The 27259-nt window shown below is 39.9% G+C and overlaps 1 long non-coding RNA gene across 1 annotated transcript; it reads right to left on the bottom strand.

The window, feature by feature from the left end:
• Nucleotides 1-13418: 13418 nt before the first annotated feature.
• LOC149428201 (uncharacterized) lies at nucleotides 13419-26899 on the bottom strand. Its single transcript, XR_016310842.1, has 2 exons — nucleotides 26532-26899; nucleotides 13419-13658 (listed from the first exon to the last, which is right to left on the bottom strand). It is a non-coding gene; the product is annotated as an uncharacterized LOC149428201 (long non-coding RNA).
• Nucleotides 26900-27259: the final 360 nt, after the last annotated feature.

Here is a 27259-nt window from a genome sequence, read left to right as displayed (position 1 = left end):
AAGAGAAAGAAAAGAAGAAAGAAAAGAAGAAAGAAGAGGAAAAGAAGAAGAAAAGAAGAGGAAAAGAAGCAAGAAAAGAAGAGGAAAAGAAGAAAGAAGAGGAAAAGAAGAAAGAAAAGAAGAGGAAAAGAAGAAAGAGAAGGAATAGAAGAAAGAAAATAAGAGAAAGAAAAGAAGAAAGAAGAAAGAAAATAAGAGAGGAAAAGAAGAAAGAGAAGGAAAAGAAGAAGGAAGAAAGAAAGAAAAGAAGAAACGAAGAGGAAAAGAAGAAAGAAAAGAAGAGGAAAAGAAGAAAGAAACGAAGAGGAAAAGAAGAAGGGGAAAAGAAGAAAGAGAAGGAATAGAAGGAGGAAAAGAAGAAAGAAAAGAAGAAAGAAGAGGAAAAGAAGAAGAAAGAAGAAGAAAGAAGAGGAAAAGAAGAAAGAAAAGAAAGAGGAAAATAAGAAAGAAGAGGAAAAGAAGAGGAAAAGAAGAGGAAAAGAAGAAGAAAGAAGAGGAAAAGAAGAGGAAAAGAAGAAGAAAGAAGAGGAAAAGAAGAGGAAAAGAAGAAGAAAAGAAGAGGAAAAGAAGAAGAAAAGAAGAGGAAAAGAAGAGGAAAAGAAGAAGAAAAGAAGAGGAAAAGAAGCAAGAAAAGAAGAGGAAAAGAAGCAAGAAAAGAAGAGGAAAAGAAGCAAGAAAAGAAAAGGAAAAGAAGAAGGAAGAAGGAAAAGAAGAAGGAAGAAAGAAAAGAAGAAAGAAGAGGAAAAGAAGAAAGAAAAGAAGGAGAAAAGAAGCAAGAAAAGAAGAGGAAAAGAAGCAAGAAAAGAAGAGGAAAAGAAGAAAGAAAAGAAGAGGAAATGAAGAAAAAAAGAAAGAAGAAAAGAAGAAAGGGAAAAGAAGAAAGAGAAGGAATAGAAGAAAGAAATGAAGAGGAAAAGAAGAAAAAAAAGAAGAGAAAAAGAAGAATAAAAAGAAGAGGAAAAGAAGAAAAGAAAGAAGAAGAGAAGAGGAAAAGAAGAGGAAAAGAAAAAAAGAAGACGAAAAGAATAAAGAGAAGGAATAGAAGAAAGAAAAGAATAAAGAGAAGGAAAAGAAGAAAGAAGAAAGAAGAGGAAAAAAGAAGGAAAAGAAGAAAGAAAAGAAAAGGAAAAGAAGAAAGAAAAGGAAAAGAAGAAAGAAAAGGAAAAGAAGAAAGAAAAGGAAAAGAAGAGGAAAGAAGAGGAAAAGAAGAAAGAGAAGGAATAGAAGAAAGAAAAGAAGAAAGAGAAAGAAAAGAAGAAAGAAGAAAAAAAAGAAAGAAGAGGAAAAGAAGAAGAAAAGAAGAGGAAAAGAAGCAAGAAAAGAAGAGGAAAAGAAGAAAGAGAAGGAAAAGAAGAAGGAAGAAAGAAAAGAAGAAAGAAGAGGAAAAGAAGAAAGAAGAGGAAAAGAAGAAAGAAGAGGAAAAGAAGAAAGAAGAGGAAAAGAAGAAAGAAACGAAGATGAAAAGAAGAAGGGGAAAAGAAGAAAGAGAAGGAATAGAAAGAGGAAAAGAAGAAAGAAAAGAAGAAAGAAGAGGAAAAGAAGAAAGAAAAGAAGAGGAAAAGAAGAAAGAAAAGGAATAGAAGAAAGAAAATAAGAGAAAGAAAAGAAGAAAGAAGAAAGAGGAAAAGAAGAAAGAGGAAAAGAAGAGGAAAAGAAGAAAGAGAAGGAAAAGAAGAAGGAAGAAAGAAAAGAAGAGGAAAAGAAGAAAGAAACGAAGATGAAAAGAAGAAGGGGAAAAGAAGAAAGAGAAGGAATAGAAAGAGGAAAAGAAGAAAGAAAAGAAGAAAGAAGAGGAAAAGAAGAAAGAAAAGAAGAGGAAAAGAAGAAAGAAAAGGAATAGAAGAAAGAAAATAAGAGAAAGAAAAGAAGAAAGAAGAAAGAGGAAAAGAAGAAAGAGGAAAAGAAGAGGAAAAGAAGAAAGAGAAGGAAAAGAAGAAGGAAGAAAGAAAAGAAGAGGAAAAGAAGAAAGAAACGAAGAGGAAAAGATGAAGGGGAAAAGAAGAAAGAGAAGGAATAGAAGGAGGAAAAGAAGAAAGAAAAGAAGAAAGAAGAGGAAAAGAAGAAGAAAGAAGAAGAAAGAAGAGGAAAAGAAGAAAGAAAAGAAAGAGGAAAATAAGAAAGAAGAGGAAAAGAAGAAGAAAGAAGAGGAAAAGAAGTAGAAAGAAGAGGAAAAGAAGAAGAAAAGAAGAGGAAAAGAAGAGGAAAAGAAGTAGAAAGAAGAGGAAAAGAAGCAAGAAAAGAAGAGGAAAAGAAGAAAGAAGAGGAAAAGAAGAAAGGGAAAAGAAGAGGAAAAGAAGAAAGGGAAAAGAAGAAAGAGAAGGAATAGAAGGAGGAAAAGAAGAAAGAAGAGGAAAAGAAGAAAGAAAAGAAGGAGAAAAAGAAGAAAGAAGAGGCAAAGAAGAAGAAAGAAGAGGAAAAGCAGCAAGAAAAAAAGAGGAAAAGAAGAAAGAAAAGAAGAGGAAAAAAAGAAAGAAAAGAAGAAAGAAAAGAAGAGGAAAAGAAGAAAGAAAAGAAGAGGAAAAGAAGAAAAAAAGAGGAAAAGAAGAAAGAAAAGAAATAAAAAAGAAGAGGAAAAGAAGAAGAGGACAAGAAGAAAGAGAAGGAATAGAAGGAGGAAAAGAAGAAAGAGAAGGAATAGAAGGAGGAAAAGAAGAAAGAAGAGGAAAAGAAGAAAGAAGAGGAAAAGAAGTAGAAGAGAAGAGGAAAAAAAGAAAGAAAAGAAGAGGAAAAGAAGAAAGAAAAGAAGAGGAAAAGAAGAAAGAAGAGGAAAAGAAGAGGAAAAGAAGAGGAAAAGAAGAAAGAAAAGAAGAGGAAAAGAAGAAAGAAAAGAAGAAAGAGAAGGAATAGAAGAAAGAAAAGAAGAAAGAAGAGGACAAGAAGAAGAAAGAAGAGGAAAAGAAGGAGGAAAAGCAGAAAGAAAAGCAGAAGAAAAGAAGACAGAAAAGAAGAAAAAAAGAAGAGGAAAACAAGAGAGAAAAGAAGAGGAAAAGAAGAGGAAAAGAAGAAGAGGAAAAGAAGAAAGAGAAGGAATAGAAGAAGGAAAAGAAGAAAGAAGAGGAAAAGAAGAAAGCAGAGGAAAAGAAGAACAAAAGCAAAGGAAAAGAAGAAAGAAAAAAATAGGAAAGGAAGAAAGAAAAGAAGAGGAAAAGAAGAAAGAGAAGGAATAGAAGAAAGAAAAGAAGAAAGCAAAGGAAAAGAAGAAAGAAAAGAAGAGGAAAAGAAGGAGGAAAAGAAGGAGGAAAAGCAGGAGGAAAAGCAGAAAGAAAAGAAGAAGAAAAGAAGACAGAAAAGAAGAAAAAAGAAGAGGAAAAGAAGAAAAAAAAGAAGAAAAGAAGAGGAAAAGAAGAAGGGGAAAAGAAGAAAGAGAAGGAATAGAAGAAAGAAAAGAAGAAAGAGAAGGAATAGAAGAAAGAAAAGAAGAAAGAGAAGGAATAGAAGAAAGAAAAGAAGAAAGAGAAGAGAAGAAAAAGAAGAAAAGGAAAAGAAGAAAGAAAAGAAAAGGAAAAGAAGAAAGAAAAGAAGAGGAAAAGAAGAAAGAAAAGAAGAGGAAAAGAAGAAAGAAAAGAAGAGGAAAAGAAGAAAGAAAAGAAGAGGAAAAGAAGAGGAAAAGAAGAAAGAAAAGAAGGAGGAAAAGAAGAAAGAAAAGAACAGGAAAAGAAAAGGAACAGAAGAAAGAAAAGAAGAGGCAAAGAAGAAAGAAAAGAAGAGGAAAAGAAGAAAGAAAAGAAGAAAAGAAAGAAGAAAAGAAGAGGAAAAGAAGAAGGAGAAAAGAAGAAAGAGAAGGAATAGAAGAAGGAAAAGAATAAAGAAGAGGAAAAGAAGAAAGAAAAGAAGAGGCAAAGAATAAAGAAAAGAAGAGGAAAAAAAGAAGAAAAGAAGAGGAAAAGAAGAAAGAGAAGGAATAGAAGAAAGAAAAAAGAAAAGAAGAAAGGAAAAGAAAAGAAGAAAGAAAAAAAGAGGAAAAGAAGAAAGAAAAGAAGAGGAAAAGAAGAAAGAAAAAAAGAGGAAAAGAAGAAAGAAAAGAAGAGGAAAAGAAGAAAGAAAAGAAGAGGAAAAGAAGAAAAAAAAAAAGAGGAAAAGAAGAAAGAAAAGAAGAGGAAAAGAAGAAAGAAGAGGAAAAGAAGAAGAGGAAAAGAAGAAAGAAAAGAAGAGGAAAGTAAGAAAGAAAAGAAGAGGAAAAGAAGAAAGAAAAGAAGAGGAAAAGAAGAAGAAAAGAAGGGGAAAAGAAGAAAGAGAAGGAATAGAAGAAAGAAAAGAAGAAAGAAGAAAAAGAAGAAGAAAGAAGAGGAAAAGAAGAAAGAAGAGGAAAAGAAGAAAGAAATGAAGAGGAAAAGAAGAAAGAAATGAAGAGGAAAAGAAGAAAGAAATGAAGAGGAAAAGAAGAAAGAAAAGAAGAGGAAAAGAAGAAAGAAAAGAAGAGGAAAAGAAGAAGAAAAGAAGGGGAAAAGAAGAAAGAGAAGGAATAGAAGAAAGAAAAGAAGAAAGAAGGAAAAGAAGAAAAAGAAGAAGAAAGAAGAGGAAAAGAAGAAAGAAGAGGAAAAGAAGAAAGAAATGAAGAGGAAAAGAAGAAAGAAATGAAGAGGAAAAGAAGAAAGAAATGAAGAGGAAAAGAAGAAAGAAAAGAAGAGGAAAAGAAGAAAGAAAAGAAGAGGAAAAGAAGAAAGGGAAAAGAAGAAAGAGAAGGAATAGAAGAAAGAAAAGAAGAAAGAGAAGGAATAGAAGAAAGAAAAGAAGAAAGAGAAGGAATAGAAGAAAGAAAAGAAGAAAGAAAAGAAGAGGAAAAGAAGGAAGAAAAGAAAGAAAAAAAGAAGAGGAAAAGAAGAAGGAGAAAAAAAGAAGAGGAAAAGAAGAAGGAGAAAAAAAGAAGAGGAAAAGAAGAAGGAGAAAAGAAGAAAGGGAAAAGAAGAAAGAGAAGGAATAGAAGAAGGAAAAGAATAAAGAAGAGGAAAAGAAGAAAGAAAAGAAGAGGAAAAGAAGAGGAAAAGAAGAAAGAAAAGAAGAGGCAAAGAATAAAGAAAAGAAGAGGAAAAGAAGAAGAAAAGAGAGACGAAAAGAAGAGGAAAAGAAGAAAGAGAAGGAATAGAAGAAAGAAAAGAAGAAAGAAAAGAAGAGGAAAAGAAGACAGAAAAGAGGAAAAAAAGAAAGAAAAGAAGAAAGAAGAGGAAAAGAAGAAAGAAGAAGAAAAGAAGAAAGAAAAGAAGAGGAAAAGAAAGAAAAGAAGAAAGATAAGGAATAGAAGAAAGAAAAAAGAAAAGAAGAAAGGAAAAGAAAAGAAGAAAGAAAAGAAGAGGAAAAGAGGAAAAAAAGAAGAGGAAAAGAGGAAAAAAAAAAGAAGAAAAGAAGAGGAAAAGAAGAAAGAAGGAATAGAAGAAGGAAAAGAAGAAAGAGAAGAAAAAGAAGAAAGAAGAGAAAATAATTGGAAAAGATGAAAAGAAAGAAGAAAAGGAAAGGAAAAGAAGAAAGAAAAGAAGAGAAAAAGAAGAAAGAAAAGAAGAGGAAAAGAAGAAAGAAAAGAAGAGGAAAATAATTGGAAAAGAAGGTGAAAAGAAGAGGAAAAGAAGAAAGAAAAGAAGAGGAAAAGAAAAGGAAAAGAAGAAAAGAAAAGGAAAAGAAGAAAGAAAAGAAGAGAAAAAGAAGAAAGAAAAAGAAGAAAGAAAAGAAGAGAAAAAGAAGAGGAAAAGAAGAAAGAAAAGAAGAGGAAAAGAAGAAGGGGAAAAGAAGAAAGAGAAGGAATAGAAGAAGGAAAAGAAGAAAGAAAAGAAGAGGAAAAGAAGAAAGAAAAGAAGAGGAAAAGAAGAAAGAAAAGAAGAGGAAAAGAAGAAAGAAAAAAAGAGGAAAAGAAGAAAAGAAAAGGAAAAGAAGAAAGAAAAGAAGAGAAAAAGAAGAAAGAAAAGAAGAGGAAAAGAAGAAACAAAAGAAGAAGAAAAGAAATAAAAAAGAAGAGGAAAAGAAGAAGGGAAAAGAAGAAAGAGAAGGAATAGAAGAAGGAAAAGAAGAAAGAAGAGGAAAAGAAGAAGAAAAGAAGGAGGAAAAGAAGAAAGAAGAGGAAAAGCAGCGGAAAAGAAGCAAGAAAAGAAGAGGAAAAGAAGCAAGAAAAGAAGAGGAAAAGCAGCAAGAAAAGAAGAGGAAAAGAAGAAAAGAAAGAAGAAGAGAAGAGGAAAAGAAGAAGAGGAAAAGAAAAAAAGAAGAGGAAAAGAATAAAGAGAAGGAATAGAAGAAAGAAAAGAAAAAAAAGAAGGGAAACAAAAGAAGAAAGAAGAGGAAAAAAGAAAGAAAAGGAAAAGAAGAAAGAAAAGAAAAGGAAAAGAAGAAAGAAAAGAAAAGGAAAAGAAGAAAGAAAAGAAAAGGAAAAGAAGCAAGAAAAGAAGAGGAAAAGAAGAGGAAAAGAAGAAAGAAAAGAAAAGGAAAAGAAGAAAGAGAAGGAATAGAAGAAAGAAAAGAAGAAAGAGAAAGAAAAGAAGAAAGAAGAGGAAAAGAAGAAGAAAAGAAGAGGAAAAGAAGCAAGAAAAGAAGAGGAAAAGAAGAAAGAGAAGGAATAGAAGAAAGAGAAAGAAGAGAAAGAAAAGAAGAAAGAGAAAGAAAAGAAGAAAGAGAAAGAAAAGAAGAAAGAGAAAGAAAAGAAGAAAGAGAAAGAAAAGAAGAAAGAGAAAGAAAAGAAGAAAGAGAAAGAAAAGAAGAAAGAGAAAGAAAAGAAGAAAGAGGAAAGAAAAGAAGAAAGAGAAAGAAAAGAAGAAAGAGAAAGAAAAGAAGAAAGAAGAAAGAAAAGAAGAAAGAAGAGGAAAAGAAGAAAGAAGAGAAGAGGAAAAAGAAGAAAGAGGAAAAGAAGAAGGAAGAAAGAAAAGAAGAAAGAAGAGGAAAAGAAGAAAGAAACGAAGAGGAAAAGAAGAAGGGGAAAAGAAGAAAGAGAAGGAATAGAAAGAGGAAAAGAAGAAAGAAAAGAAGAAAGAAGAGGAAAAGAAGAAAGAGAAGGAATAGAAGAAAGAAAATAAGAGAAAGGAAAGAAGAAAGAAAGAAAAGAAGAGGAAAAGAAGAAAGAGAAGGAAAAGAAGAAGGAAGAAAGAAAGAAAAGAAGAAAGAAGAGGAAAAGAAGAAAGAAACGAAGAGGAAAAGAAGAAAGAAACGAAGAGGAAAAGAAGAAAGAAACGAAGAGGAAAAGAAGAAGAGGAAAAGAAAAAAAGAAGAGGAAAAGAATAAAGAGAAGGAATAGAAGAAAGAAAAGAAAAAAAAGAAGGGAAACAAAAGAAGAAAGAAGAGGAAAAAAGAAAGAAAAGGAAAAGAAGAAAGAAAAGAAGAGGAAAAGAAGAAAGAAAAGAAAAGGAAAAGAAGAAAGAAAAGAAAAGGAAAATAGGAAAGAGAAGGAATAGAAGAAAGAAAAGAAGAAAGAGAAAGAAAAGAAGAAAAAGAAAGAAAAGAAGAAAGAAGAGGAAAAGAAGCAAGAAAAGAAGAGGAAAAGAAGAAAGAGAAGGAAAAGAAGAAGGAAGAAAGAAAAGAAGAAAGAAGAGCAAAAGAAGAAAGAAAAGAAGAGGAAAAGAAGAATGAAATGAAGAGGAAAAGAAGAAGGGGAAAAGAAGAAAGAGAAGGAATAGAAGGAGATAAAGAAGAAAGAAAAGAAGAAAGAAGAGGAAAAGAAGAAAGAAAAGGAGGAAAAGAAGGAGAAAAGAAGAGGAAAAGAAGAAAGAAGAGGAAAAGAAGAAGAAAAGAGGAAAAGAAGAATGAGAAGGAATAGAAGAAAGAAAAAAGAAAAGAAGAAAGAAAAGGAAAATAAAGAAAACAATAGGAAAAGAAGAGGAAAAGAAGAAAGAGAAGGAATAGAGAAGGAAAAGAAGAAAGAGAAGAAAGAGAAGAAAAAGAAGAAAGAAGAGAAAAATAATTGGAAAAGAAGATGAAAAGAAGAAAGAAAAGAAGAGGAAAAGAAGAAAGAAAAGAAGAGGAAAAGAAGAAAAGAAGAGGAAAAGAAGAAAGAAAAGAAGAGGAAAAGAAGAAAAGAAAAGGAAAAAAAGAAAGAAAAGAAGAGAAAAAGAAGAAGAAAAGAAAGAAGAAAAGAAGAGGAAAAGAAGAAAGAGAAGGAATAGAAGAAAGGAAAGAAGAAAGCAACGGAAAAGAAGAAAGCAGAAGAAAAGAAGAAAGAAAAGAAGAGGAAAAGAAGAAAGAAGAGGAAAATAAGAAGAAAAGAAGAGGAAAAGAAGAAAGAAGAGGAAAAGAAGACAAAAAAGAAGAGGAAAAGAAGAAGAAAGAAGAGGAAAAGAAGGAGTAAAAGAAGACAGAAAAGAAGAGGAAAAGAAGAAAGAAGAGGAAAAGAAGGAGGAAAAGAAGAAAGAAAAGAAGAGGAAAAGAAGACAAAAAAGAAGAGGAAAAGAAGAAGAAAGAAGAGGAAAATAAGGAGTAAAAGAAGACAGAAAAGAAGAGGAAAAGAAGAAAGAAGAGGAAAAGAAGGAGGAAAAGAATCAAGAAAAGAAGAGGAAAAGAAGACAAAAAAGAAGAGGAAAAGAAGAAAGAAAAGAAGAAAGAAGAGGAAAAGAAAAAAAAGAAGAAAAGAAGAGGAAAAGAAGAAGAGGAAAAGAATCAAGAAAAGTAGAAGATGAAAAGAAGAAAGAAAAGAAGAAAGCAGAGGAAAAGAAGAAAGAAGCAAAGAGGAAAAGAAGAAAGAAGCAAAGAGGAAAAGAAGATGAAAAGAAGAGGAAAAGAAGATGAAAAGAAGAGGAAAAGAAAAAAAGAAGAGGAAAAGAAAAAAAGAAGAGGAAAAGAAAAAAAGAAGAGGAAAAGAAAAAAAGAAGAGGAAAAGACGAAAGAAAAAAAAAAGAAAAAGAAGAAGAAAGAGGAAAAAAAGAAGGAGGAAAAGAAAAAGAAGAAGAAAGAGGAAGAAAAGAAAAAGAAGAAGAAAGAGGAAGAAAAGAAAAAGAAGAAGAGGAAGAAAGAGGAAGAAAAGAAAAAGAAGAAGAAAAGGAGAAGGAAGAAGAGGAGACATGTTTAAAAGCAAAACGTTAAAAATATTGGTTTTTTTTCAAAAAATAAAAAACGCACAAGCGATCAAATACCACAGAAAGAAAGCTCTATTTGTGGGAAAAGGACAAATTTCATTTGGGTGCAGCGTTGCATGACTGCACAATTGTCAGTTAAATTAACACAGCGCCATATCGCAAAACAGGGCCTGGTCAGGAGTGGGGGGATCCTCTGGAGGGCAAGTGGTTAAAGTGGTTGTAAAGGCTCAACGTTTTTTATCTTGAATACATGAAGTTAAAAACAGACTTGTGTACAGCAGCCCCCACTTCCCTGAGCCCCCCCTCATTCCAGGAATGGAGCCAAGCCATGCTGTGTGTGTGTGTAAATGGTCACACACAGCAGCAGCTCAGGAGTGAGCCTGCTCGAGTGCCCTCATATTCCGTCATTTCCGGGTGGAGCTCGGTGACGTGTTTCCGGTGACGCACTTCCGGTTTTTGCCAAACGTGATTTCCTATTACTCCCATAGGATATGGGGGAACCGCTTGTTAACTACTAGGAGCATGTGAGTTATTCGTCTGGTCTTTATATTTAATAATCGTTACATATTGCGCAATGGAGATCTCTCTTTTTGCTTAATCTTCCATGGTCCATGGATATATGGCTGAGTCATCTTATATAATAAGATTTTGAGTCGTGGGGACAAGATATATCCTGGTGTCGGTCTGGAACATCATTTAAATAAATGATCTGTGACCTCTAGGGGTCGAATGTTGGAGGTGAGGAGGCACTCTGGATATTTAGGATTGATGCACTGGAGTGACACCTTGGTCTGAGCACAATTTTGATGAAGAAGCACCTATTTATATCTTAATTTTCACAGAAGAATGATAGCATGATTTTGCACATGATGATATTAGATGTATATTGATTGCATTTTAACACTTGGCACTTTTTGAGATTATTCACTGTGATTTTTTATTATATTTATTAAGACATTATATATGTAAGTAAGCACTTGGTCACCCTTATTTAAGTCGTGTGTGCACATGTTTAACCAGTTTTTAGCCACTTGGGGGCAGACTGGTTTTATATGAATTATATATTTTTATTGTGTTTACACATATAATATTTATTAAGCACTAGTCACTTTCTTTTTTTGTTTTATATATATTTGTACAATATTTTGGTTTTGTGTATAGTACTATTATAGCAGAGCGCTTCATCCAATATTTAATATTTATGTTGTGTGCAAAACCAATGCACAGAGCAGGTAAGTATGACACATTTATTTTTCTTAATCTGCCTTTAATATCACTTTAAGGAACCCAAAGATATGGGTGGGGGTCCAGTCAGCAAAGCCCAACAGCAACACACGGCACAGTGGTAGAAACTGTGAGGCACTTTTAGTGCATTATCATAGCCAAGAATTTTATGGAGAAGACTGTGAATTCCTAAGATATGAGGGGTCTCCATTTACTAATCACCACCCATAATTAAAATATCCATTTTAGGTGGACTGACCCATAAAGCAGATTTATACAGTAATCTCCTCTTCTTGCCCAAATCTGAGTATAGCACATCCAGTATATTGGCACTTCTTATACAGAGCATACAATAAAGAGGCAATATGCCAATCAGGTCCAGACATATTGGCAGGAAAGGTTTCATGCAACTTAAAGGTTTGTTACAAGTTCCACACACTTTAGGGTCACAAATTCCCCCCCCCCCCCCCACCTGTGACAGCGGGCCAGGGATCTTCTCTCAGCGCTAGCTGTCACAATTTGAAAAGAATGCAGCCGTGTGGTCAGAATGTAAATTAATGAACTACAAGTATCAACAGTCTTTGCGTCTGACGGCTTGCAGTTCTTGAACTACCAGGGTGCTAGTGAGTGCTCTAGGCAGTTCATTGAGTCTTCCTGTCATCGTGTAACTGCCTGTCCATATGAGGAACGAGCAGACAGATACAATGACAACCTGCAGGAGCCTGTCATTGCACCAGCGATCTGCTGATCACGGGGTGCAATGTTTTACATGCACCAAAACAAATAAATAAATGAATGAATGCACATTTGTTTTACCTGCAAAATAATTGCATGGGAAAGCTTGGGTTTCATCCTACCCCCCCCCCCCCCCCTCTTTACTGGTCAGCCACATAAAAATGCCAAAAGTAAGGCTGAGAATACAACAGCTCCAGTAAGGATGGCGAGTTGCACATCACATCAGCTGCCTCCATCTCTGGCATGCAGGTTTAACTCAAAGTTAAAGGATAAGTTAATCTTTGGGAACATGCAACATGTTCCCGGGGCCCGCTCTGCTGCATCTAGTCACAGCGAGCAGATCTTTCCCCTGATAGCGGTTACTATTTTTTTTTTTTTTCAATGAACTACCACGGAGCTGTTGAGCACTGTGGTAGTTCTTTGTCTCTTCCTGTCTGTCAGTGTGTATCATCTTGCCTGTATGAGGTAGGAGCACACAGATACACTGACAGGTCTACAGGAGTCCTGCATGGCACCTGTATCTGCTAATTGTGGGTGCAATGCTTTCTAGGCTCCAAGTAAAAAAATAAATAATAAATGCACATTTTTTTATCTGCAAAACAGAGTTAAAGAATAATTTCACCTTTTTTTTTAAAATGTATTTATGTGTTTTTTCCTGATAACCGATCTGCTCATTTCAACTTGCCCAGTGTAGCCACCCTGCCATAAACAGAGGTGACTAGTAAATTTAGTTCTGCCAGGTTGATCAATAGTCTTTTACTTGGCTCTCCCCTAAACTCAGTGTTGGTGTTCCTGGCTGCTGCTACTAGGAATCACTGACGCTTAGGGCAATAAAAAAGGGAGCTGCAGCAATACTAGATTATAGATATTTATGTCAGTCTTGGTAAACCACAAGGAAAATCCTCAAGCTGCCTTGCCAGGTCAAGGAGCATACAGTACCCAAGCTGGAGAGCCAGGAAAAGAAGTCCTGTTGGAGGAAGATTGGAGTCTGCCCTCAGAGAGTGTGATGACGTTTTGAACCCATGTTGCTGGAGGTATCTCAATCCCTAATCCTCTCTCTCTTATGAGCCAGAGCAGAATACTATAAAATACTAAAGTGCTAGGTGCCCTTCATCACTGTAACTCTCCACTGCGGCCATGGATCCACCCTGGGGTAATATCAGCCCACCTCTGTGCTGGAGGTTTTTCCTTTTCTAGCCAGGAGGAGTCACTACACCAATTTAGGATGATCAATAACAGTTTTTTAGATCAGGGGTATTGAATTAAAATTCAAGAAGTCCGGTCACTAAAATTTTCTTCTGGCCGAGGTCCAAATAGAGTGTGCCCATCAGTGCACCCCCTTACACTAAGTGTCGCCATCAGAGTGCAACTTTACATCATGTATTCCCATCACATCAGGTGTGCCCATCAGAGTGCCCCCTTTACAACAGGTGTCCCCATCACAGTGCCACCTTACATCAGGTATTCCCATCAGAGTGCCCCCTTTCACTCAGAGTACCCCTTTAAATCATATTCCCCATCAGAGTGCCCCTTTCCACAGTATGTGCCCGTCAGAGTGCCCCCTTAACATAACATGGGCCCGTCAAAGTGCCCCCTTAACATAACATGGGGCCGTCAGAGTGCCCCCTTAACATAACATGGGGCCATCAGAGTGCCCCCTTAACATAACATGGGGCCGTCAGAGTGCACCCTTAACATAAAATAAGGGGCACTCTGATGGGCACATTTATAGTAAGGGGCACTCTGATGGGCACATTTATAGTAAGGGGCACTCTGATGGGCACATTTATAGTAAGGGGCACTCTGATGGGCACATTTATAGTAAGGGGCACTCTGATTGGCACATTTATATTAAGGGACACTCTGATGGGCACATTTATAGTAAGGGGCACTCTGATGGGCACATTTATAGTAAGTGGCACTCTGATGGGCACATTTATAGTAAGGGGCACTCTGATGGGCACATTTATAGTAAGGGGCACTCTGATGGGTACATTTATATTAAGGGACACTCTGATGGGCACATTTATAGTAAGGGGCACTCTGATGGGCACATTCTATGTTGTGTCCATCACAGTGCACCTTAACATTAAATGTGCCCATCAGCATGACTCTAACATTAAATGTGCCCATCAGAGTGCCCCTGTAAGACTACACCCTACCTTAAGGGCAGACAGGAGCTGTGTCAGGATCCTTGCTGAAGAATGCTTGTGTACAGGCAGGGAGAGGGAGCCGGAGAGACAGTGAGCTGCAAGGGGCGGGGCGCACACACGTGATGTCATGTTGCTGTGAGGACCGCCCTGCTCAGCGGCAGATCTGTCATTGCAGGCTGGCGGTCCAGAAGGGAGCATTTTGGGGCCGTTCTCGGACTGTGGTCCGCCATTTAGTGACCGCTGGTTTAGATACTGAGCAAGTCTATTGTAGCTAACACGAATAGCATTTTGTTTGTTCACCACAAACTAGAAGAAAAACTACAGCAGCCAGTGGGAAAGGTCTAAATTTAATAAAATTAAACACTGCACACAGAAATCATGACTACGTACATGAAGGTGCACAGAGCAGCAATGCAGGATGGATGGATGGATGGAATGAGTCTGTTGGCGACTTTTACTGCAGTGATCAGGAGGGAAGGAGGATGGGGATTCTGAGGTCATGGAGCTTCATCCCACTGGGCACAGCATTCATGGTTCCCAGGTAGTGACATGGAGTCTTGCGCTCCATCTGTTGGAAAAGAGAAGAAGAATGAACAAATTGAATTGACTGCAGGAGGACATGACACAAAAAAGAAGAGGATTGGAGCGGTTTGCCTTAAAAAAAAGTACAACCTTACATCACTTTAAATTTATCCTGTATGTTGATTAAAAAAAGAGAAAATCAATGTTTCCTGTAATCCCTCACCCTTTCCCAACAATTCCCCCCCTTCAACAAGCACCAGCATGACTTCACAAACACCACTCCTTCGGGGCTTTACTTTCATTTCCAACTGAACAGATTGGCTGAGGAGCAAGAACCAGGAAAGTATTTGCATTTGTGGAGGTTGGCATTATGGTGAACCTGTCGCTTTATCCTGAATGTGCAGATTAATTTAACCTTCATGCGTTTACTTTGCAAGGAAGAATGAAGGTTGAATTTTATCAAAGAGAACCTGTCACCCAAACACCATGGAGAGACCCATCCTGTGCACAGACCCAATACACAGCTTATTAGTATAAAATTATGGATGTACTACAAGCCACAATGTTAATGCTGCTCCCTGGGCAATTCACAGGCTGTATTTTATTAAATATTAGACCATCCTAAAAGCGTGGTCTTCCACGGGGCTAGGAAATGCACAGTTGAATAGGGACCCATCCATCTTTCAAAACAGCTCTTAAATTTACCCATATATTAGAAACAATGTGAAACCCCCCGGAAAAGCAATTGGCTGGAAAAAGACATTTGATATACCGTATTTTTTGCTCCATAAGATGCATTACCCCCCCAAAAAAAAAAAATGGAGAAAAATGTCTGTGCATCTTATGGAGCGAATATGGAGCAGCCGGTCTGGTATTCCTGCTGCCGCCGTGTCAGAATACCTGGCCGGCCACTCGGCTCTTCTCTGCAGCAGAGCCCTTACCTGTTCCTCGGTCCAGAGCTCTACAGTCTTCTCTCCCAGCACCGGCATCTTTAGTGTGGGCACCAGGCTGTGACAGCCGGGTGCCCACTGCGCATGCATGAGAAGTGTTGCTCTCTGTGAGTGGTCCAGCAGTCTTCTGGGACCTGTCAGTGTCCCAGAAGACGGGGAGGGAGGACAACTCAGTGCAAGTGGGAGTGGGTACCTGCTACCCCTCCCTCCCCAAAGGTCCGCAGTCTCTGCTCATCCCCTGTACTGTGTCACCAGTCTCTGCTCATCCCCTGTACTGTGTCAGCAGTCTCTGCTCATCCCCTGTACTGTGTCAGCAGTCTCTGCTCATCCCCTGTACTGTGTCAGCAGTCTTTGCTCATCCCCTGTACTGTGACCGCAGTCTCTGCTCATCCCCTGTACTGTGACCGCAGTCTCTGCTCATCCCCTGTACTGTGACCGCAGTCTCTGCTCATCCCCTGTACTGTGACCGCAGTCTCTGCTCATCCCCTGTACTGTGACCGCAGTCTCTGCTCATCCCCTGTACTGTGACCGCAGTCTCTGCTCATCCCCTGTACTGTGACCGCAGTCTCTGCTCATCCCCTGTACTGTGACCGCAGTCTCTGCTCATCCCCTGTACTGTGACCGCAGTCTCTGCTCATCCCCTGTACTGTGACCGCAGTCTCTGCTCATCCCCTCTACTGTGTTCGCAGTCTCTGGTCATCTCCTGTACTGTATCTGCAGTCTCTGGTCATCTCCTGTAGTTTGTCCGCAGTCTCTGGTCATCTCCTGTACTATGTCCGCAGTCTCTGGTCATCTCCTGTAGTATGTCCGCAGTCTCTGGTCATCTCCTGTATTATGTCTGCAGTCCATTGGGTCAAAATATTTTTTTTCTTGTTTTCCTCCTCTAAAACCTAGGTGCATCTTATGGAGCAAAAAATACGGTATATCCACCTGTGTCTGTCTGGGTCTCTTCCCTGCCGAGTAACCACCAGCTTATCACTGACCATTCCTGCAAACTTCCAGGAATCTAAAAAAAAAAAAACAAAAAAAAAAAAACACTTAGCTTAACACTTAACACAAAAAACATAGCTGGTGTCAGTGAAAGGAATAGTCCATCACTGATGGGAGGAATAATACCTCATTGTTGGTCAGAGGGAGGAATACACCCTGTTCCAAATTATTATGCAAATTCTATTTAAGTGTCACAAAGATTAAATATTTTGTTTTTCAGTTTAACTCATGGATGGCATTGTGTGTCAGGGCTCTTTTGATCACTGAACACAATCTCGGACACCTGTGATAATTAGATTAGCAGGTGAGCCCAATTTAAGGAAACACTACTGAAGGAGGGCGTTCCACATTATTAAGCAGAGCACCGTTTTCAAGCAATATGGGGAAGAAAAAGGATCTCTCTGCTGCCAAAAAGAGTGAAATAGTTCAATGCCTTGGACAAGGTATCAAAACATTCGATATTTCACGAAAACTTAAGCGTGATCATCGCACTATTAAGAGATTTGTGGCTGATTCAGAGCACAGACGGGTTCGTGCAGATAAAGGCACATTGAGGAAGATTTCTGCCAGATCCATGCATCGGATCAAGAGAGCAGCTGCTAAAATACCATTACATAGCAGCAAACAGATATTTGAAGCTGCTTGTGCCTCTGGAGTCCCACGGACAACAAGGTGTAGAGTCCTCCAGAGTCTTGCAACTGTGCATAAACCTTCTATTCGGCCACCACTAACCAATGCTCACAAGCAGAAACAGCTGCATTGGGCAGAAAAATGCATGAAGACTAATTTTCAAACAGTCCTGTTCACTGATGAGTGTCGTGCAACCCTGGATGGTCCAAATGGATGGAGTAGTGGATGGTTGGTGGACGGCCACCCTGTTCCAACAAGGCTGCGACGTCAGCAAGGCGGTGGTGGAGTCATGTTTTGGGCCGGAATCATGGGAACAGAGCTAGTCGGCGCCTTTAGGGTCCCCGAAGGTGTAAAAATGACCTCTGCAAAGTATGTGGAGTTTATGACTGACCACTTTCTTCCCTGGTACAGAAGGAAGAACTATGCTTTCCGTAATAAAATCATCTTCATGCATGACAATGCACCATCTCATGCTGCAAAGAATACCTCTGCATCAATGGCTGCTATGGGGATAAAAGGAGAGAAAGTCATGGTGTGGCCTCCATCCTCCCCTGACCTCAATCCTATTGAGAACCTTTGGAGTTGGATCTGTGTTTAACAGATGAGGCTGAGCGCTCCTTACGTTGGACTCGCCAGAAGTGGTATTGCAAAGCTAACAAACCAGACTCTATGTTGGCCCGTAGATTGCGTTCTTTTGCGCAACACCCTAAACCGATATCTTTACGTACTCGTCACAATACCCTTACGAGCAACCCAGTAACGGTTTTAGAGGAGTTCCGGCACAGACTAGCTAAACTTTACTCTGATCCCACCCGGGCTGACCCTCAGTCTATTTCTGACTTCTTATCTAGTTTGTCATTACCTACTTTAACACCGGCCCATAAGGATCTGATGGATCGCAATATCCAAGTATCTGAAGTTTTGCAATGTATAGCGGAACTGAAAACAGGCAAACGCCCAGGTCCTGATGGATACACGGCACTATATTATAAGAAATTGGCTGATGTGCTCGCTCCCCACCTTGCCGCTATGTTTAATGCGGTGAAGGGAGGTTCAAATTTTTCCCCGGACTCTTTAACTGCTAATGTAGTTATGATCCCTAAACCGGACCGAGATCATTCTTCCTGGGCTAATTATAGGCCTATCTCTCTTACCAATATCGATATGAAGATTCTTACTAAGATTTTGGCTACTCGATTGAATTCCTTCCTTTCTCGTCTGATTAAAAAGGATCAGGTGGGATTTGTTCCCCATAGGCAGGCCGGAGATGCCATTAGACGTATTTTACAATTGCAACATTTGGCCCATACTCGTAAAATCGATATGATGCTCTTATCCTTGGACATCAACAAGGCTTTTGACACTTTATCCTGGCCGTATCTCCTGTCGGTCCTCCATCGTTTTGGCTTCGGTCCTTCCTTCTTGCGATGGATCTCTTCACTATATACATCCCCTCAAGCGAAGCTTAGATACTACGGATTTGAGTCTTCTACGTTCTCGGTTGCTAGAGGTACTAGGCAGGGCTGCCCGCTTTCCCCTTTACTTTTTATCTTAGCCCTGGAACCGTTGGCAGAAGCAATCCGTGTACATCCTGATATTAAGGGAATCGATGTGGCGGGCTCCCAACATAAATTATTGTTGTTTGCGGATGACATATTATTGTCAATCTCGAATCCGGGGATTACTTTGCCTAATTTACTAGCAGTTCTTGATTCTTTTGCCACCCTCTCAGGTTTACACGTCAATCCAGCTAAATCAAGAGCTATGTCAGTTACCCTCCCACCATCACTTCTGACTACTTTGAAGCAAACGTTCCCCTTCCAATGGCTTTCGGCCTTACCATATCTAGGAATTAAGCTTACCCCGACATATGATGGACTGTATCAGGCTAACTTTCCCACTGTTTTTCATGAGTTGACTGAGCTTTTGTCCTCTTGGTCCCATTTCCCGTTATCATGGTTTGGCAGAATTAATGCAATCCGTATGACCTACCTTCCTAAACTATTATACCTATTTCGTGTTCTGCCAGTTTCAGTACCTTCGCATATATTGCGTATACATCAGCGAAAACTTTTGTCCTTTATTTGGGGCTCCTCTCGACCTAGAATTAGCAAGCACATTTTATTTGCGCGGCGGAATGCGGGCGGGTTATCTGTTCCAAATCTCCAGTCCTATTATTTGGCGGCTAACATTGCCCCTTTAGCTCATATTCATGCTTCTCACCATTTCCCCCTGTGGGCTGTAGTAGATATGATGGACTCTCACCCGATACCGCTCCCCTCCTTGCCCTGGCTCCCTAATGCTCAGCGTCCATCTAATCTTAGCCCAACGCTGACACTTTCGCTTCGTCTTTGGGATTCTATAAAATACTCCGCTGGCCTTATCTCTCCTCATCTGCCTCTGCTACGTCTATTGCATAACCCATTATTCCCTCCGGGTAAGGATAACCCTAGACAGTTTGTCTGGTGGCAGACACATGGTTTTTATGATATTCATTCACTCCTATCCCCCACCAGAATAATTACCTTTGACACTTTGCGTTCTTCTTATAACATTCCCCTCCGAGAACATTTTGGTTATCTTCAACTTCGTCACTTTATTCATACTCTAATACGTACGCATCCAGGACCTTACCGTTTATCCCCTTTTGAAAGCCAGTGTAGACATAGACCTCATGCTCCAGGTCTGATCTCCCTGATTTATTCTTCCATTATGTCATATAGAACCCCTCCGGTTCGTTCCTACCATCAGCGTTGGCAGTCGGAATTAGGGGGAACCCTGGATCAACAAGACTGGCAGCTCATGACCCAAACATTATCTAAGTGTTCCAGGAATGTTATTATTCTTGAGAATGCCTACAAAATTCTATACCGATGGTATTATACGCCTGCCCGTCTAGCTAGTTTTATTCCTACCTATTCCCCGGTTTGTTTTCGGGGATGTCAGCAATTAGGTACCATGGCACATATCTGGTGGACTTGTCCTAAGGTAAGCAGGTTGTGGATTAGGGTGTATGCCCTCCTCCGCACTATTCTTCATACAGACATTAAGCGTAATCCATATGAAGCGCTTCTATTTAAACCACCAGAGGGCCTTCTCCGCTCTGAACGGCAACTGGCATCACATTTATTTATGGCAACTAAGTTGACGATTGCGAGGGCTTGGAAGACTCCTGTTCTTAGCTTTGAGGCTGTCAAAAACCGGATGAACTTCATTATGGTCAATGAAAAACTGACGGCCATATTATTGGATACCCATACAAAATTTCTGCAGATATGGCGTCCCTGGCTGGACGTAGCCCAGCCCTCGAGATTCGACCAGTCCCTTCTATCGATATGAGGATGGATTCTGCTGTGATCCCCCCGGGGCCCCTCCCTCTCCCCCCTTTTTTTTTTTTTTTTTTTTTTTTGTTGTGTGTCTGTGTGTGTTGTCCATGTCTCTCTACTATTTGTCTTTTTCTACTCTTCTGTTTACTCTGCTCTTAAACATAATTTACGGATTGTACCTCCTGTTCTCTACGCTGCATTCGTAAGGCTATTTATGCAATCTAGATTTCTTTTTAAATTCTAGGTCATGAATATGTGCTGTTTTTTGATGCGGCCTTTTCTCGGGCCTTTCCTGTTTATTATAATGTTGATATAGCAATACTTCCCTTTGGAGTTTACATTATCATTGCCCACAAAGGTCTGTTGCCCGTTCTCTCCCAACCTCCCTCCCCATCCCCTCCCTCCGGGCACCTATGTAAACTTTTCCGATTTTGCCTTTATTGATGCATGCCTTGCACCAGCTTCCCTTCATTTATTGTACTATGTAAATGTTGGTCATTGAATTTTTGTTACGATTGTCTGTTCATCTTTGCTTATTTTTCAATAAAGCTTTTTGTAAAAGAGAACCTTTGGAGCATCCTCAAGCAAAAGATCTATGAGGGTGGGAGGCAGTTTACATCCAAACAGTAGCTCTGGGAGGCTATTCTGACATCTTGCAAACAAATTCAAGCAGAAACTGTCCAAAAACTCACAAGTTCAATGGATGCAAGACTTGTAAAGCTGCTATCAAATAAAGGGTCCCATGTTAAAATGTAACGTGACCTGTTAAAATGTTGTTAAAAGTTTGATTGAAATAGCTTTTGATTTCAGTAAATATGCTGCAAACACAAGAAACTACAATTTTCAGTTCTTTACAACCTATAAAGTGTTTTGAAACTTACTGTGCGGAATAATTTGGAACAGCGCATTGTAAGTGTTTTAGGTTTCAAAAAAATCCTGTTATCATTAGGAGGTTTGTTCAATCAAATTTGAATTGTACTCTTAATAGTTGATAACATGAGAATTATGCCGACTGTTATTTACATCAATTATTTAGGTAAATGAGAAAAATATCATTTGCATAATAATTTGGAAGTCCAAAGGGCTAGATAAAGGCAAGTAAAGGACTGGATATGGCCCTCGAGCAGCAGTTTGGAGACCACTGGTCTAGGGAGTAGTGATGGACGAATTGGAAAGCACTTAAATGTGTTCAACAATTCACAGGATAAAGTAATATTTGAGCAGGTAAAGACTTAACAACTGGGACTTCTAACCTGCCCAACTGACTGTAGGTTGGGAGATCAGGGCACACTCACTCAACATCATAAAGCAACTGGAAATGACAGGATTCTCCCAATTAAGTCTTCTTAAATGTAACCCATTGGAATTCTGCACCACAATCCTTTTGCAGGGTTTTAACACTGAAACACTGACAATCCCTGTTATTTCCCCACCCTCCCCAATAACTGGCCCTACAGCCACTGCTTATTTTTAGTCAGGAGCAAAATAGAAGTATCATCGCCCATGCCATGTATGAATGCGAATTCACCCTGCACTGCTATATGGTAAATGTCTGCAAGCAATATCCATCTGTACTATCGCCCATGCCATGTATGAATGCGAATTCACCCTGCACTGCTATATGGTAAATGTCTGCAAGCAATATCCATCTGTACTATCGCCCATGCCATGTATGAATGCGAATTCACCCTGCACTGCTATATGGTAATCTATACTGCTTTTAAAATCCACCTCTAACTGAAGCCGATTCATGGCTATCAATGTTCTTGGTAATTCTTACTGCTTCCCAAATCTTTACGGCTACGTTCACACTAGCTTTGTCAGCAGGCGTCAGACAGGCGTTTGGGAAGTGTTTTTAACGTTTCTCAAACACCTATGAATATTCTGCACATGGCAGCACACAGTGCTGTTCACACTGAAGCGTTGCGTCGCCGCAAAACTGACGCCTCATGTTGAGTCAGGAGGAGTTGAAACCTCCCATTCAAGTCTATGGTGACGCTCCTCAAACGCCTGGGCGTTTGTGGAGCAATAATACCATTAAACTTCATTATAGGTGTTTGTGGTGCGGTTTTAATGCTTGGTAAATGCCTCAAAAACGCTTCCCAAATGCCTGTCAAACACTATAGGAGCGTTTGGCAAGAGTTAGAGATAAGTCAAGTGTGAACGAGCTCTAACTCTGTCCATATTACTGTGGTGTTTATTTTGCTCTTATTGTCTTACCCAAATTTATGAGTTGATCCTAATCTTTACAACTCTGCCCTCCTGCAGTCTTTTTGTCCTCCTTTGGTGTGAGAAATTTGCCCTGCTAGCCATGTGTCTCTCCTATGCATTCCTCATTGATTAATTGGCAATACCCCCACCCAACTCAGTAAAAATTTAGACCTTCCTTAGGGGAGGCACAGCCAGAGGCAGCACAGCCATGGGTAGCATTGGCAACTATCATCTTGGATTAAGTATTGAGCATTGCACTTTGGCTCTGCACTTCAGCAAAACCACAGCAGACGACTTCAAATACTAAACAGACTACAGGTGACCTGTTTCCTCTTCCACTCTTTCATCTCTTACCCAGTCTGCTTCTTCATCTCACCACTCTGTAACATGCACTCCCTACTCCTCCTTCTCACAGTTGTATCCTCTCTCTTCAAACTCTCTCTCCTACACCCCTCTTCTCCACCCCACAACTCATATATATCACCCTCACTCCTACCTTCACCTTATTACTGTACTCATCAACTCCTGCTAATTCTGAACTCACATCCTAATAAAACCTCCAGGACACTGGGACCTGTCCCTCCATATAAGTCACACTCCCATATTACCTCTCTCACCCTTCTGCATCTCCTAACATCTGGGAGACATTTCCCAAATCCTGGGCCACCATCTTTCTCATTTGACCAACACACCTTATCCTCGAACTGCGGCCGCAATCCACACAATCTGGTTACTATTCCTCTTCTTTCTAGAACCAGCCTCCCCTTTTCCTGTGCCCTTTGGAATGTCTGCTCTGTCTGTAACAAACTCACTTCTGTCCATGACCTTTGAATCACTAACTCCTTTAACCTACTTGCAACTATGTAAGGGTGTGACGCATGGATGAATACTGACATCTAATGTTAAACTATATTGTGCCTGTAATATGCTCTTTGGTCAGTAGATGGCAGCAAAGTACAAGAATCGATTTTGTAGTGACTTTTGCTAAGACAAGATAAATGCTTATTTACCCTATAAAGTTTCATGAATACTAATTTAGGGGCCGAGTAGGACCCTCAGAAGGGTCATAGTGAACTGTAAATGCAGGTTTGAGGCTGCAATTAAGAAATGACTTACTGCATCACAAACTCTGAGGAGGAAGTGGAGTCTGGGTCTGGCTTTTGGATGCTGAGGACGTCTGGAGAATCTGTGTGGGGCCTGGAAGAGGATTTACGGCTCACAGTGGAATCTGGCAAGGGCACCTAAGGAAGATCCACAACGAGGCCAGGAAACAAGTGACTGTGTGGTCTGGTTCCGGAGTGGGTCAGGAGAAAACACCAAGAGCCTGGCAGGGAACCGTAAGTGCGGCTTTGCCGCAGCACATCGCACCACACGTGGTCAGTGACATTTTATATATACCAGAAAGTTACAAGAGACATACTCCACTTTCCTTTGGATTACAAATAGTATTGCGCAATACTTAGGGTGCACCCCAACGTTATATCTTGCTCAGGAACATTCAGGCGCAGCCAGGCTGCTTTCTGGACATTGGGGAAAAGTCCGCAAGTACGGGGTTAGTGTTAGACAGTATTATTCTTACTGTATGGTTATGCGCTGTTATCATTCTGTTTACGTATGCTCAACTACATGATCACTATAACTCTTCAGTAAACGTAATTGTGGCATCGTGTACCCTCTGAATCTGTGGGCCCAGCCCTCGGTTTTCCTTCAACTACAGAAACCTGGCTTCATGAATCTGACTTTCCCTCTCCTGCTGCCCTTTCCCATGGTGGTCTCCTCTGGACTCACTCTTACAGGTCTAGTGGATGGAAAGGAGGTGGAGTTGGAATCCTCCTATCCCCTCAAAGCACTTTTCAGGACCTCCCTCTCCTCATTTGAAGTTCACTGTATACGTCTATTCTCTCCAATTTCTTTAAGATTTGCTGTGCTCTATCAGCCTCCTGAACCGGTATCACGCTTCCTTGTTGACTTCTCTGCCTGGCTGCCTTACTTTTTCTCTTCTCAAATTCCCACAATCATTCTTGGTGACTTAAACATCCCTGCTTATCTTAAAACTCCTGCTACCTCTAAACTTCTGAGCCTAACCACTTCTATTGACTAAAACAATGGACACATGCTTCTACTCACTCTAATGGGAACTGCCTCAACCTTGTATTCTCCTACCTATGCACTTGTCAGGGATGCGGGTGTGACCAGAAGTGTGTGGACTGACACAGGGAAACGCAGGCTTCAGATATGGTATAAATAAGACAATTTATTAAGACTAACAATACAAATATAAACGCAGTGCACCAAACACCAAGCTAACACAAATTCATACAACAAGGTAAAACAAACCCAAACCTAAACTGATATAGATACACAGGTACATACACATATAGAGCACAACGTAGCCAGGCAGGCCGTGTCGATAACTATCGGGCAGGTAGGTACAGGAGGAGCAGGCGGAGAGTAGTCAGGTCACGAGCCGGGTACAGCAACTAACGGACAGGTAGGTACAGGGGGTCAGGCAGAGAATGGTCAGGGTCACAAGCCAGGGATCAAACAGGAGAAGTCAGCAGAAGTCAGGATTAGGCAGGGTCGGCAACAAGTCAGGCAGAAACAGGAACAGGAATGCAGGTTACAAGATACAGGGGCCCATGGAAAAACACACACCAAGGCACAGACTGCAGGTCTGGCCATCCCTTAAATACACCACCTGCAATCAGCCCCAGGTGATGGCTAATTGCCGAAGTGAACCTCTGGTTGTTGAGAGCACCCGCTGGCCAGCCCTGGTACTGCAGCCCACAAGGCAGGTGAGTCCCACCACTATTGGCAAGTCCATTCCTGACAGCACTCTTTGCAACCTCACCAACTTTTTTCCGATCTCTGATCACTCCGTTATTAGCCTCACTCTCTCCTTGGCTTCCAACTACCAGTTACCGGTAGAAACCTTCGTTATCTTAACCCTTCTCTTCTTTTTTTCGGCAACAGATTGTCTCTATGACAAAATCTCAGCCCTGTCCTGTCCCAACCTGGCCACTTCTGTCTACAACAGTTCACTGTCATCCACTGTGGACACATTGGCCCCCCTCACTACACACAGACCTAGGCCCTAACCGCTACAGCCCTGGCAAAAAGACAATACCAGATGCCTCAAAAAATGTAGCCATGCTCTTGAGCGTTTATGGCATACGACTAAGCCCCAGCAAGACTTCAATCAATATAAATCTGCCTTTCAAAAATACAATTCCTGTCTCCACACTGCCAAACAGACCTATTTTATCACTCTCATTAACACCCTCTCACGCAATCCCCATCAACTCTTTTCTCCATTTAACTCTACTTCATCCTTTACCTCCAGCCGCTAACTCACTCACTGCCCAGGAGATCGCTAATCACTTCAAAAATAAGATTGATACAATTAGTGACGAGATCTCTACTGTACAGATATCTCCCTCACCCTACACTCCTTGTCTACCTGCACAATCTATACTTCCCTTGGTTAACCCAGCTACTATAGAGGAGGTTGGTAAACGTTTCTAAAGCCTACCTAACCACCTGCCCCCTGGACCCTGTTCCCTTGCAAATACTTCGGTCATCCTCTGGCTCTATTCTTCACTCTTTAACTCGTATCGTCAGTCTCTCCCTTTCTACTGGCATCTTCCCCAACTCTCTAAAACATGTGCTAGTCGCCCCCATACTTAAAAAGGCCTCACTGAACCCCAGCAATCTTAGCAACCTAAGACCCATCTGCTTACTCCCTTTTGCCTCCAAACTCCTTGAATGTCTAGTCTACAACCAGCTGAGCTGCCACCTTATTGAGAATAACCTTCTCGTTCCCCTTCAGTCTGGATTTCACCCACAACACTCCACAGAAACTGCTCTCCTAAAACTCACAAACGACTTACTAACCGCGAAAACCAATGGTCACTATTCCGTACTCTTGCTCTAGGACCTCTGTGCTGCCTTTGACACAGTTGGCCACCCCCTCCTCCTCAAAAAAACTCTATTTACTTGGTCTTGGTGACTGTACTCTCCGTTGGTTCAAATCTTACCTATCTCACCGCACCTTCAGTGTCACTTACAACTATACTTTCTCCTCTCCTACTCCTCTCACTGTCGGGGTCCCCCAAGGTTCTGTCCTTGGACCTCTCCTAATCTCGATCTACACTTCTTCCTTGGGTCAGCTGATAGCTTCCCATGGTTTCCAATACCATGTCTATGCTGATGACACACAAATCTACCTCTCTACTCCTCAGCTCACCACCTCAATTCCCTCACGTATTAACGATTTACTAACAGACATATCAGAGACAAATCAGACTGGATGTCACACCACTTCCTAAAACTCAACCTATCCAAAACCATTTCTCAGTCAGGATCAATAGCACCACTATCAACCCATCCCTGAATGCCAAAGTGCTAGGGGTAACCCTGGATTCTGAAATATCCTGTCAGGCCCACATCCAATCCCTGTCCAAATCATGCCGCCTCAACCTCCGCAACATCTCCAGAATACGCCCCTTATTAACAAAATGATGCCACAATGCTCCTAATTCACTCTCTGATTATCAGTACAATTTGCACTGTTGTCATTACAGTTACAAATTGTATTGTAACTGTAATGTCAACCTTCATTTTGTATAGCGCTGCGCAAACTGTTGGCACTATATAAATCCTGTATAATAATAATAATAATCAGAGAATCTGTCATTCAATAACATTTTGTTGGGGTGGTTACTGCACTAGCTATTGAGTCACAGAATAAATCCACAACACTTGCAGTCAGGACACCGGTACACCACGATCCAAACATATCAACAAACTTACCTTGAACACATCCTAGTTGTGGTCCAGCGTGAAAAGCACCAGCAAGTCAGACGTTCCCTTGGACAGATTCTTGGGGACGACAATTGCTCCAGAGAACTTTCTCTTTACAGTCATTCCGTTTTCACTTTGACAACAAAAATAAACATATTAGTTATCTGGAAGAGCATCAACCCCAGCACTGCCCTCATATTCTACCATGGACAGGAATACAATCAGTTTGATTTAAAATTCCAAACACTTGACTTCTTATGAACAGTTTTCATATTTCCATTGTCTTTAGGATGTATTTGGGTGCATTTATTTTACATTACAATTTAAAGAAGGATCGAAGTCTACACTCAGAAACCTGCAAGTTTAAAGGATAAGTTCACCTATTATAAAAAAAAAAAAATAATAAATGCACGTGTTTTTTGCAAGCACCAAAAATGTGCATTTATTATTATTTTACATTGCATTCTGTAAAGTATTGCACCTGTGATCATCAGATTGTGGGTGCAATGCCAGGTTCCAGCAGGCTCACAATAAGCTGTCTGCCCGTACCTGGGCAGAAACGGGTGTGGAAATTTTTGAAAAAACTACTTGTTCAGGGACTAAATCGGTCTCCAGGTCTACTTGTCCTGACTAAAAAATAAATATATTTTAACCAAAACACTATTTAAATCTGAGGTGCTTTATGGACTGTCTGGGGCTTTTAAAAAAAAAAAAAAAAAAGGGACTTTATGGCGAAT

This window comes from Staurois parvus, unplaced genomic scaffold (genome assembly GCF_062004578.1).
Source record: "Staurois parvus isolate SC_StPar_1 unplaced genomic scaffold, SC_StPar_1.0 ptg003411l, whole genome shotgun sequence".
Taxonomy (NCBI): Eukaryota; Metazoa; Chordata; class Amphibia; order Anura; family Ranidae; genus Staurois; species Staurois parvus.
The sequence above is the reverse complement of the archived record's forward strand: the minus strand, read 5'-3'. Positions and strand labels throughout refer to the sequence as shown.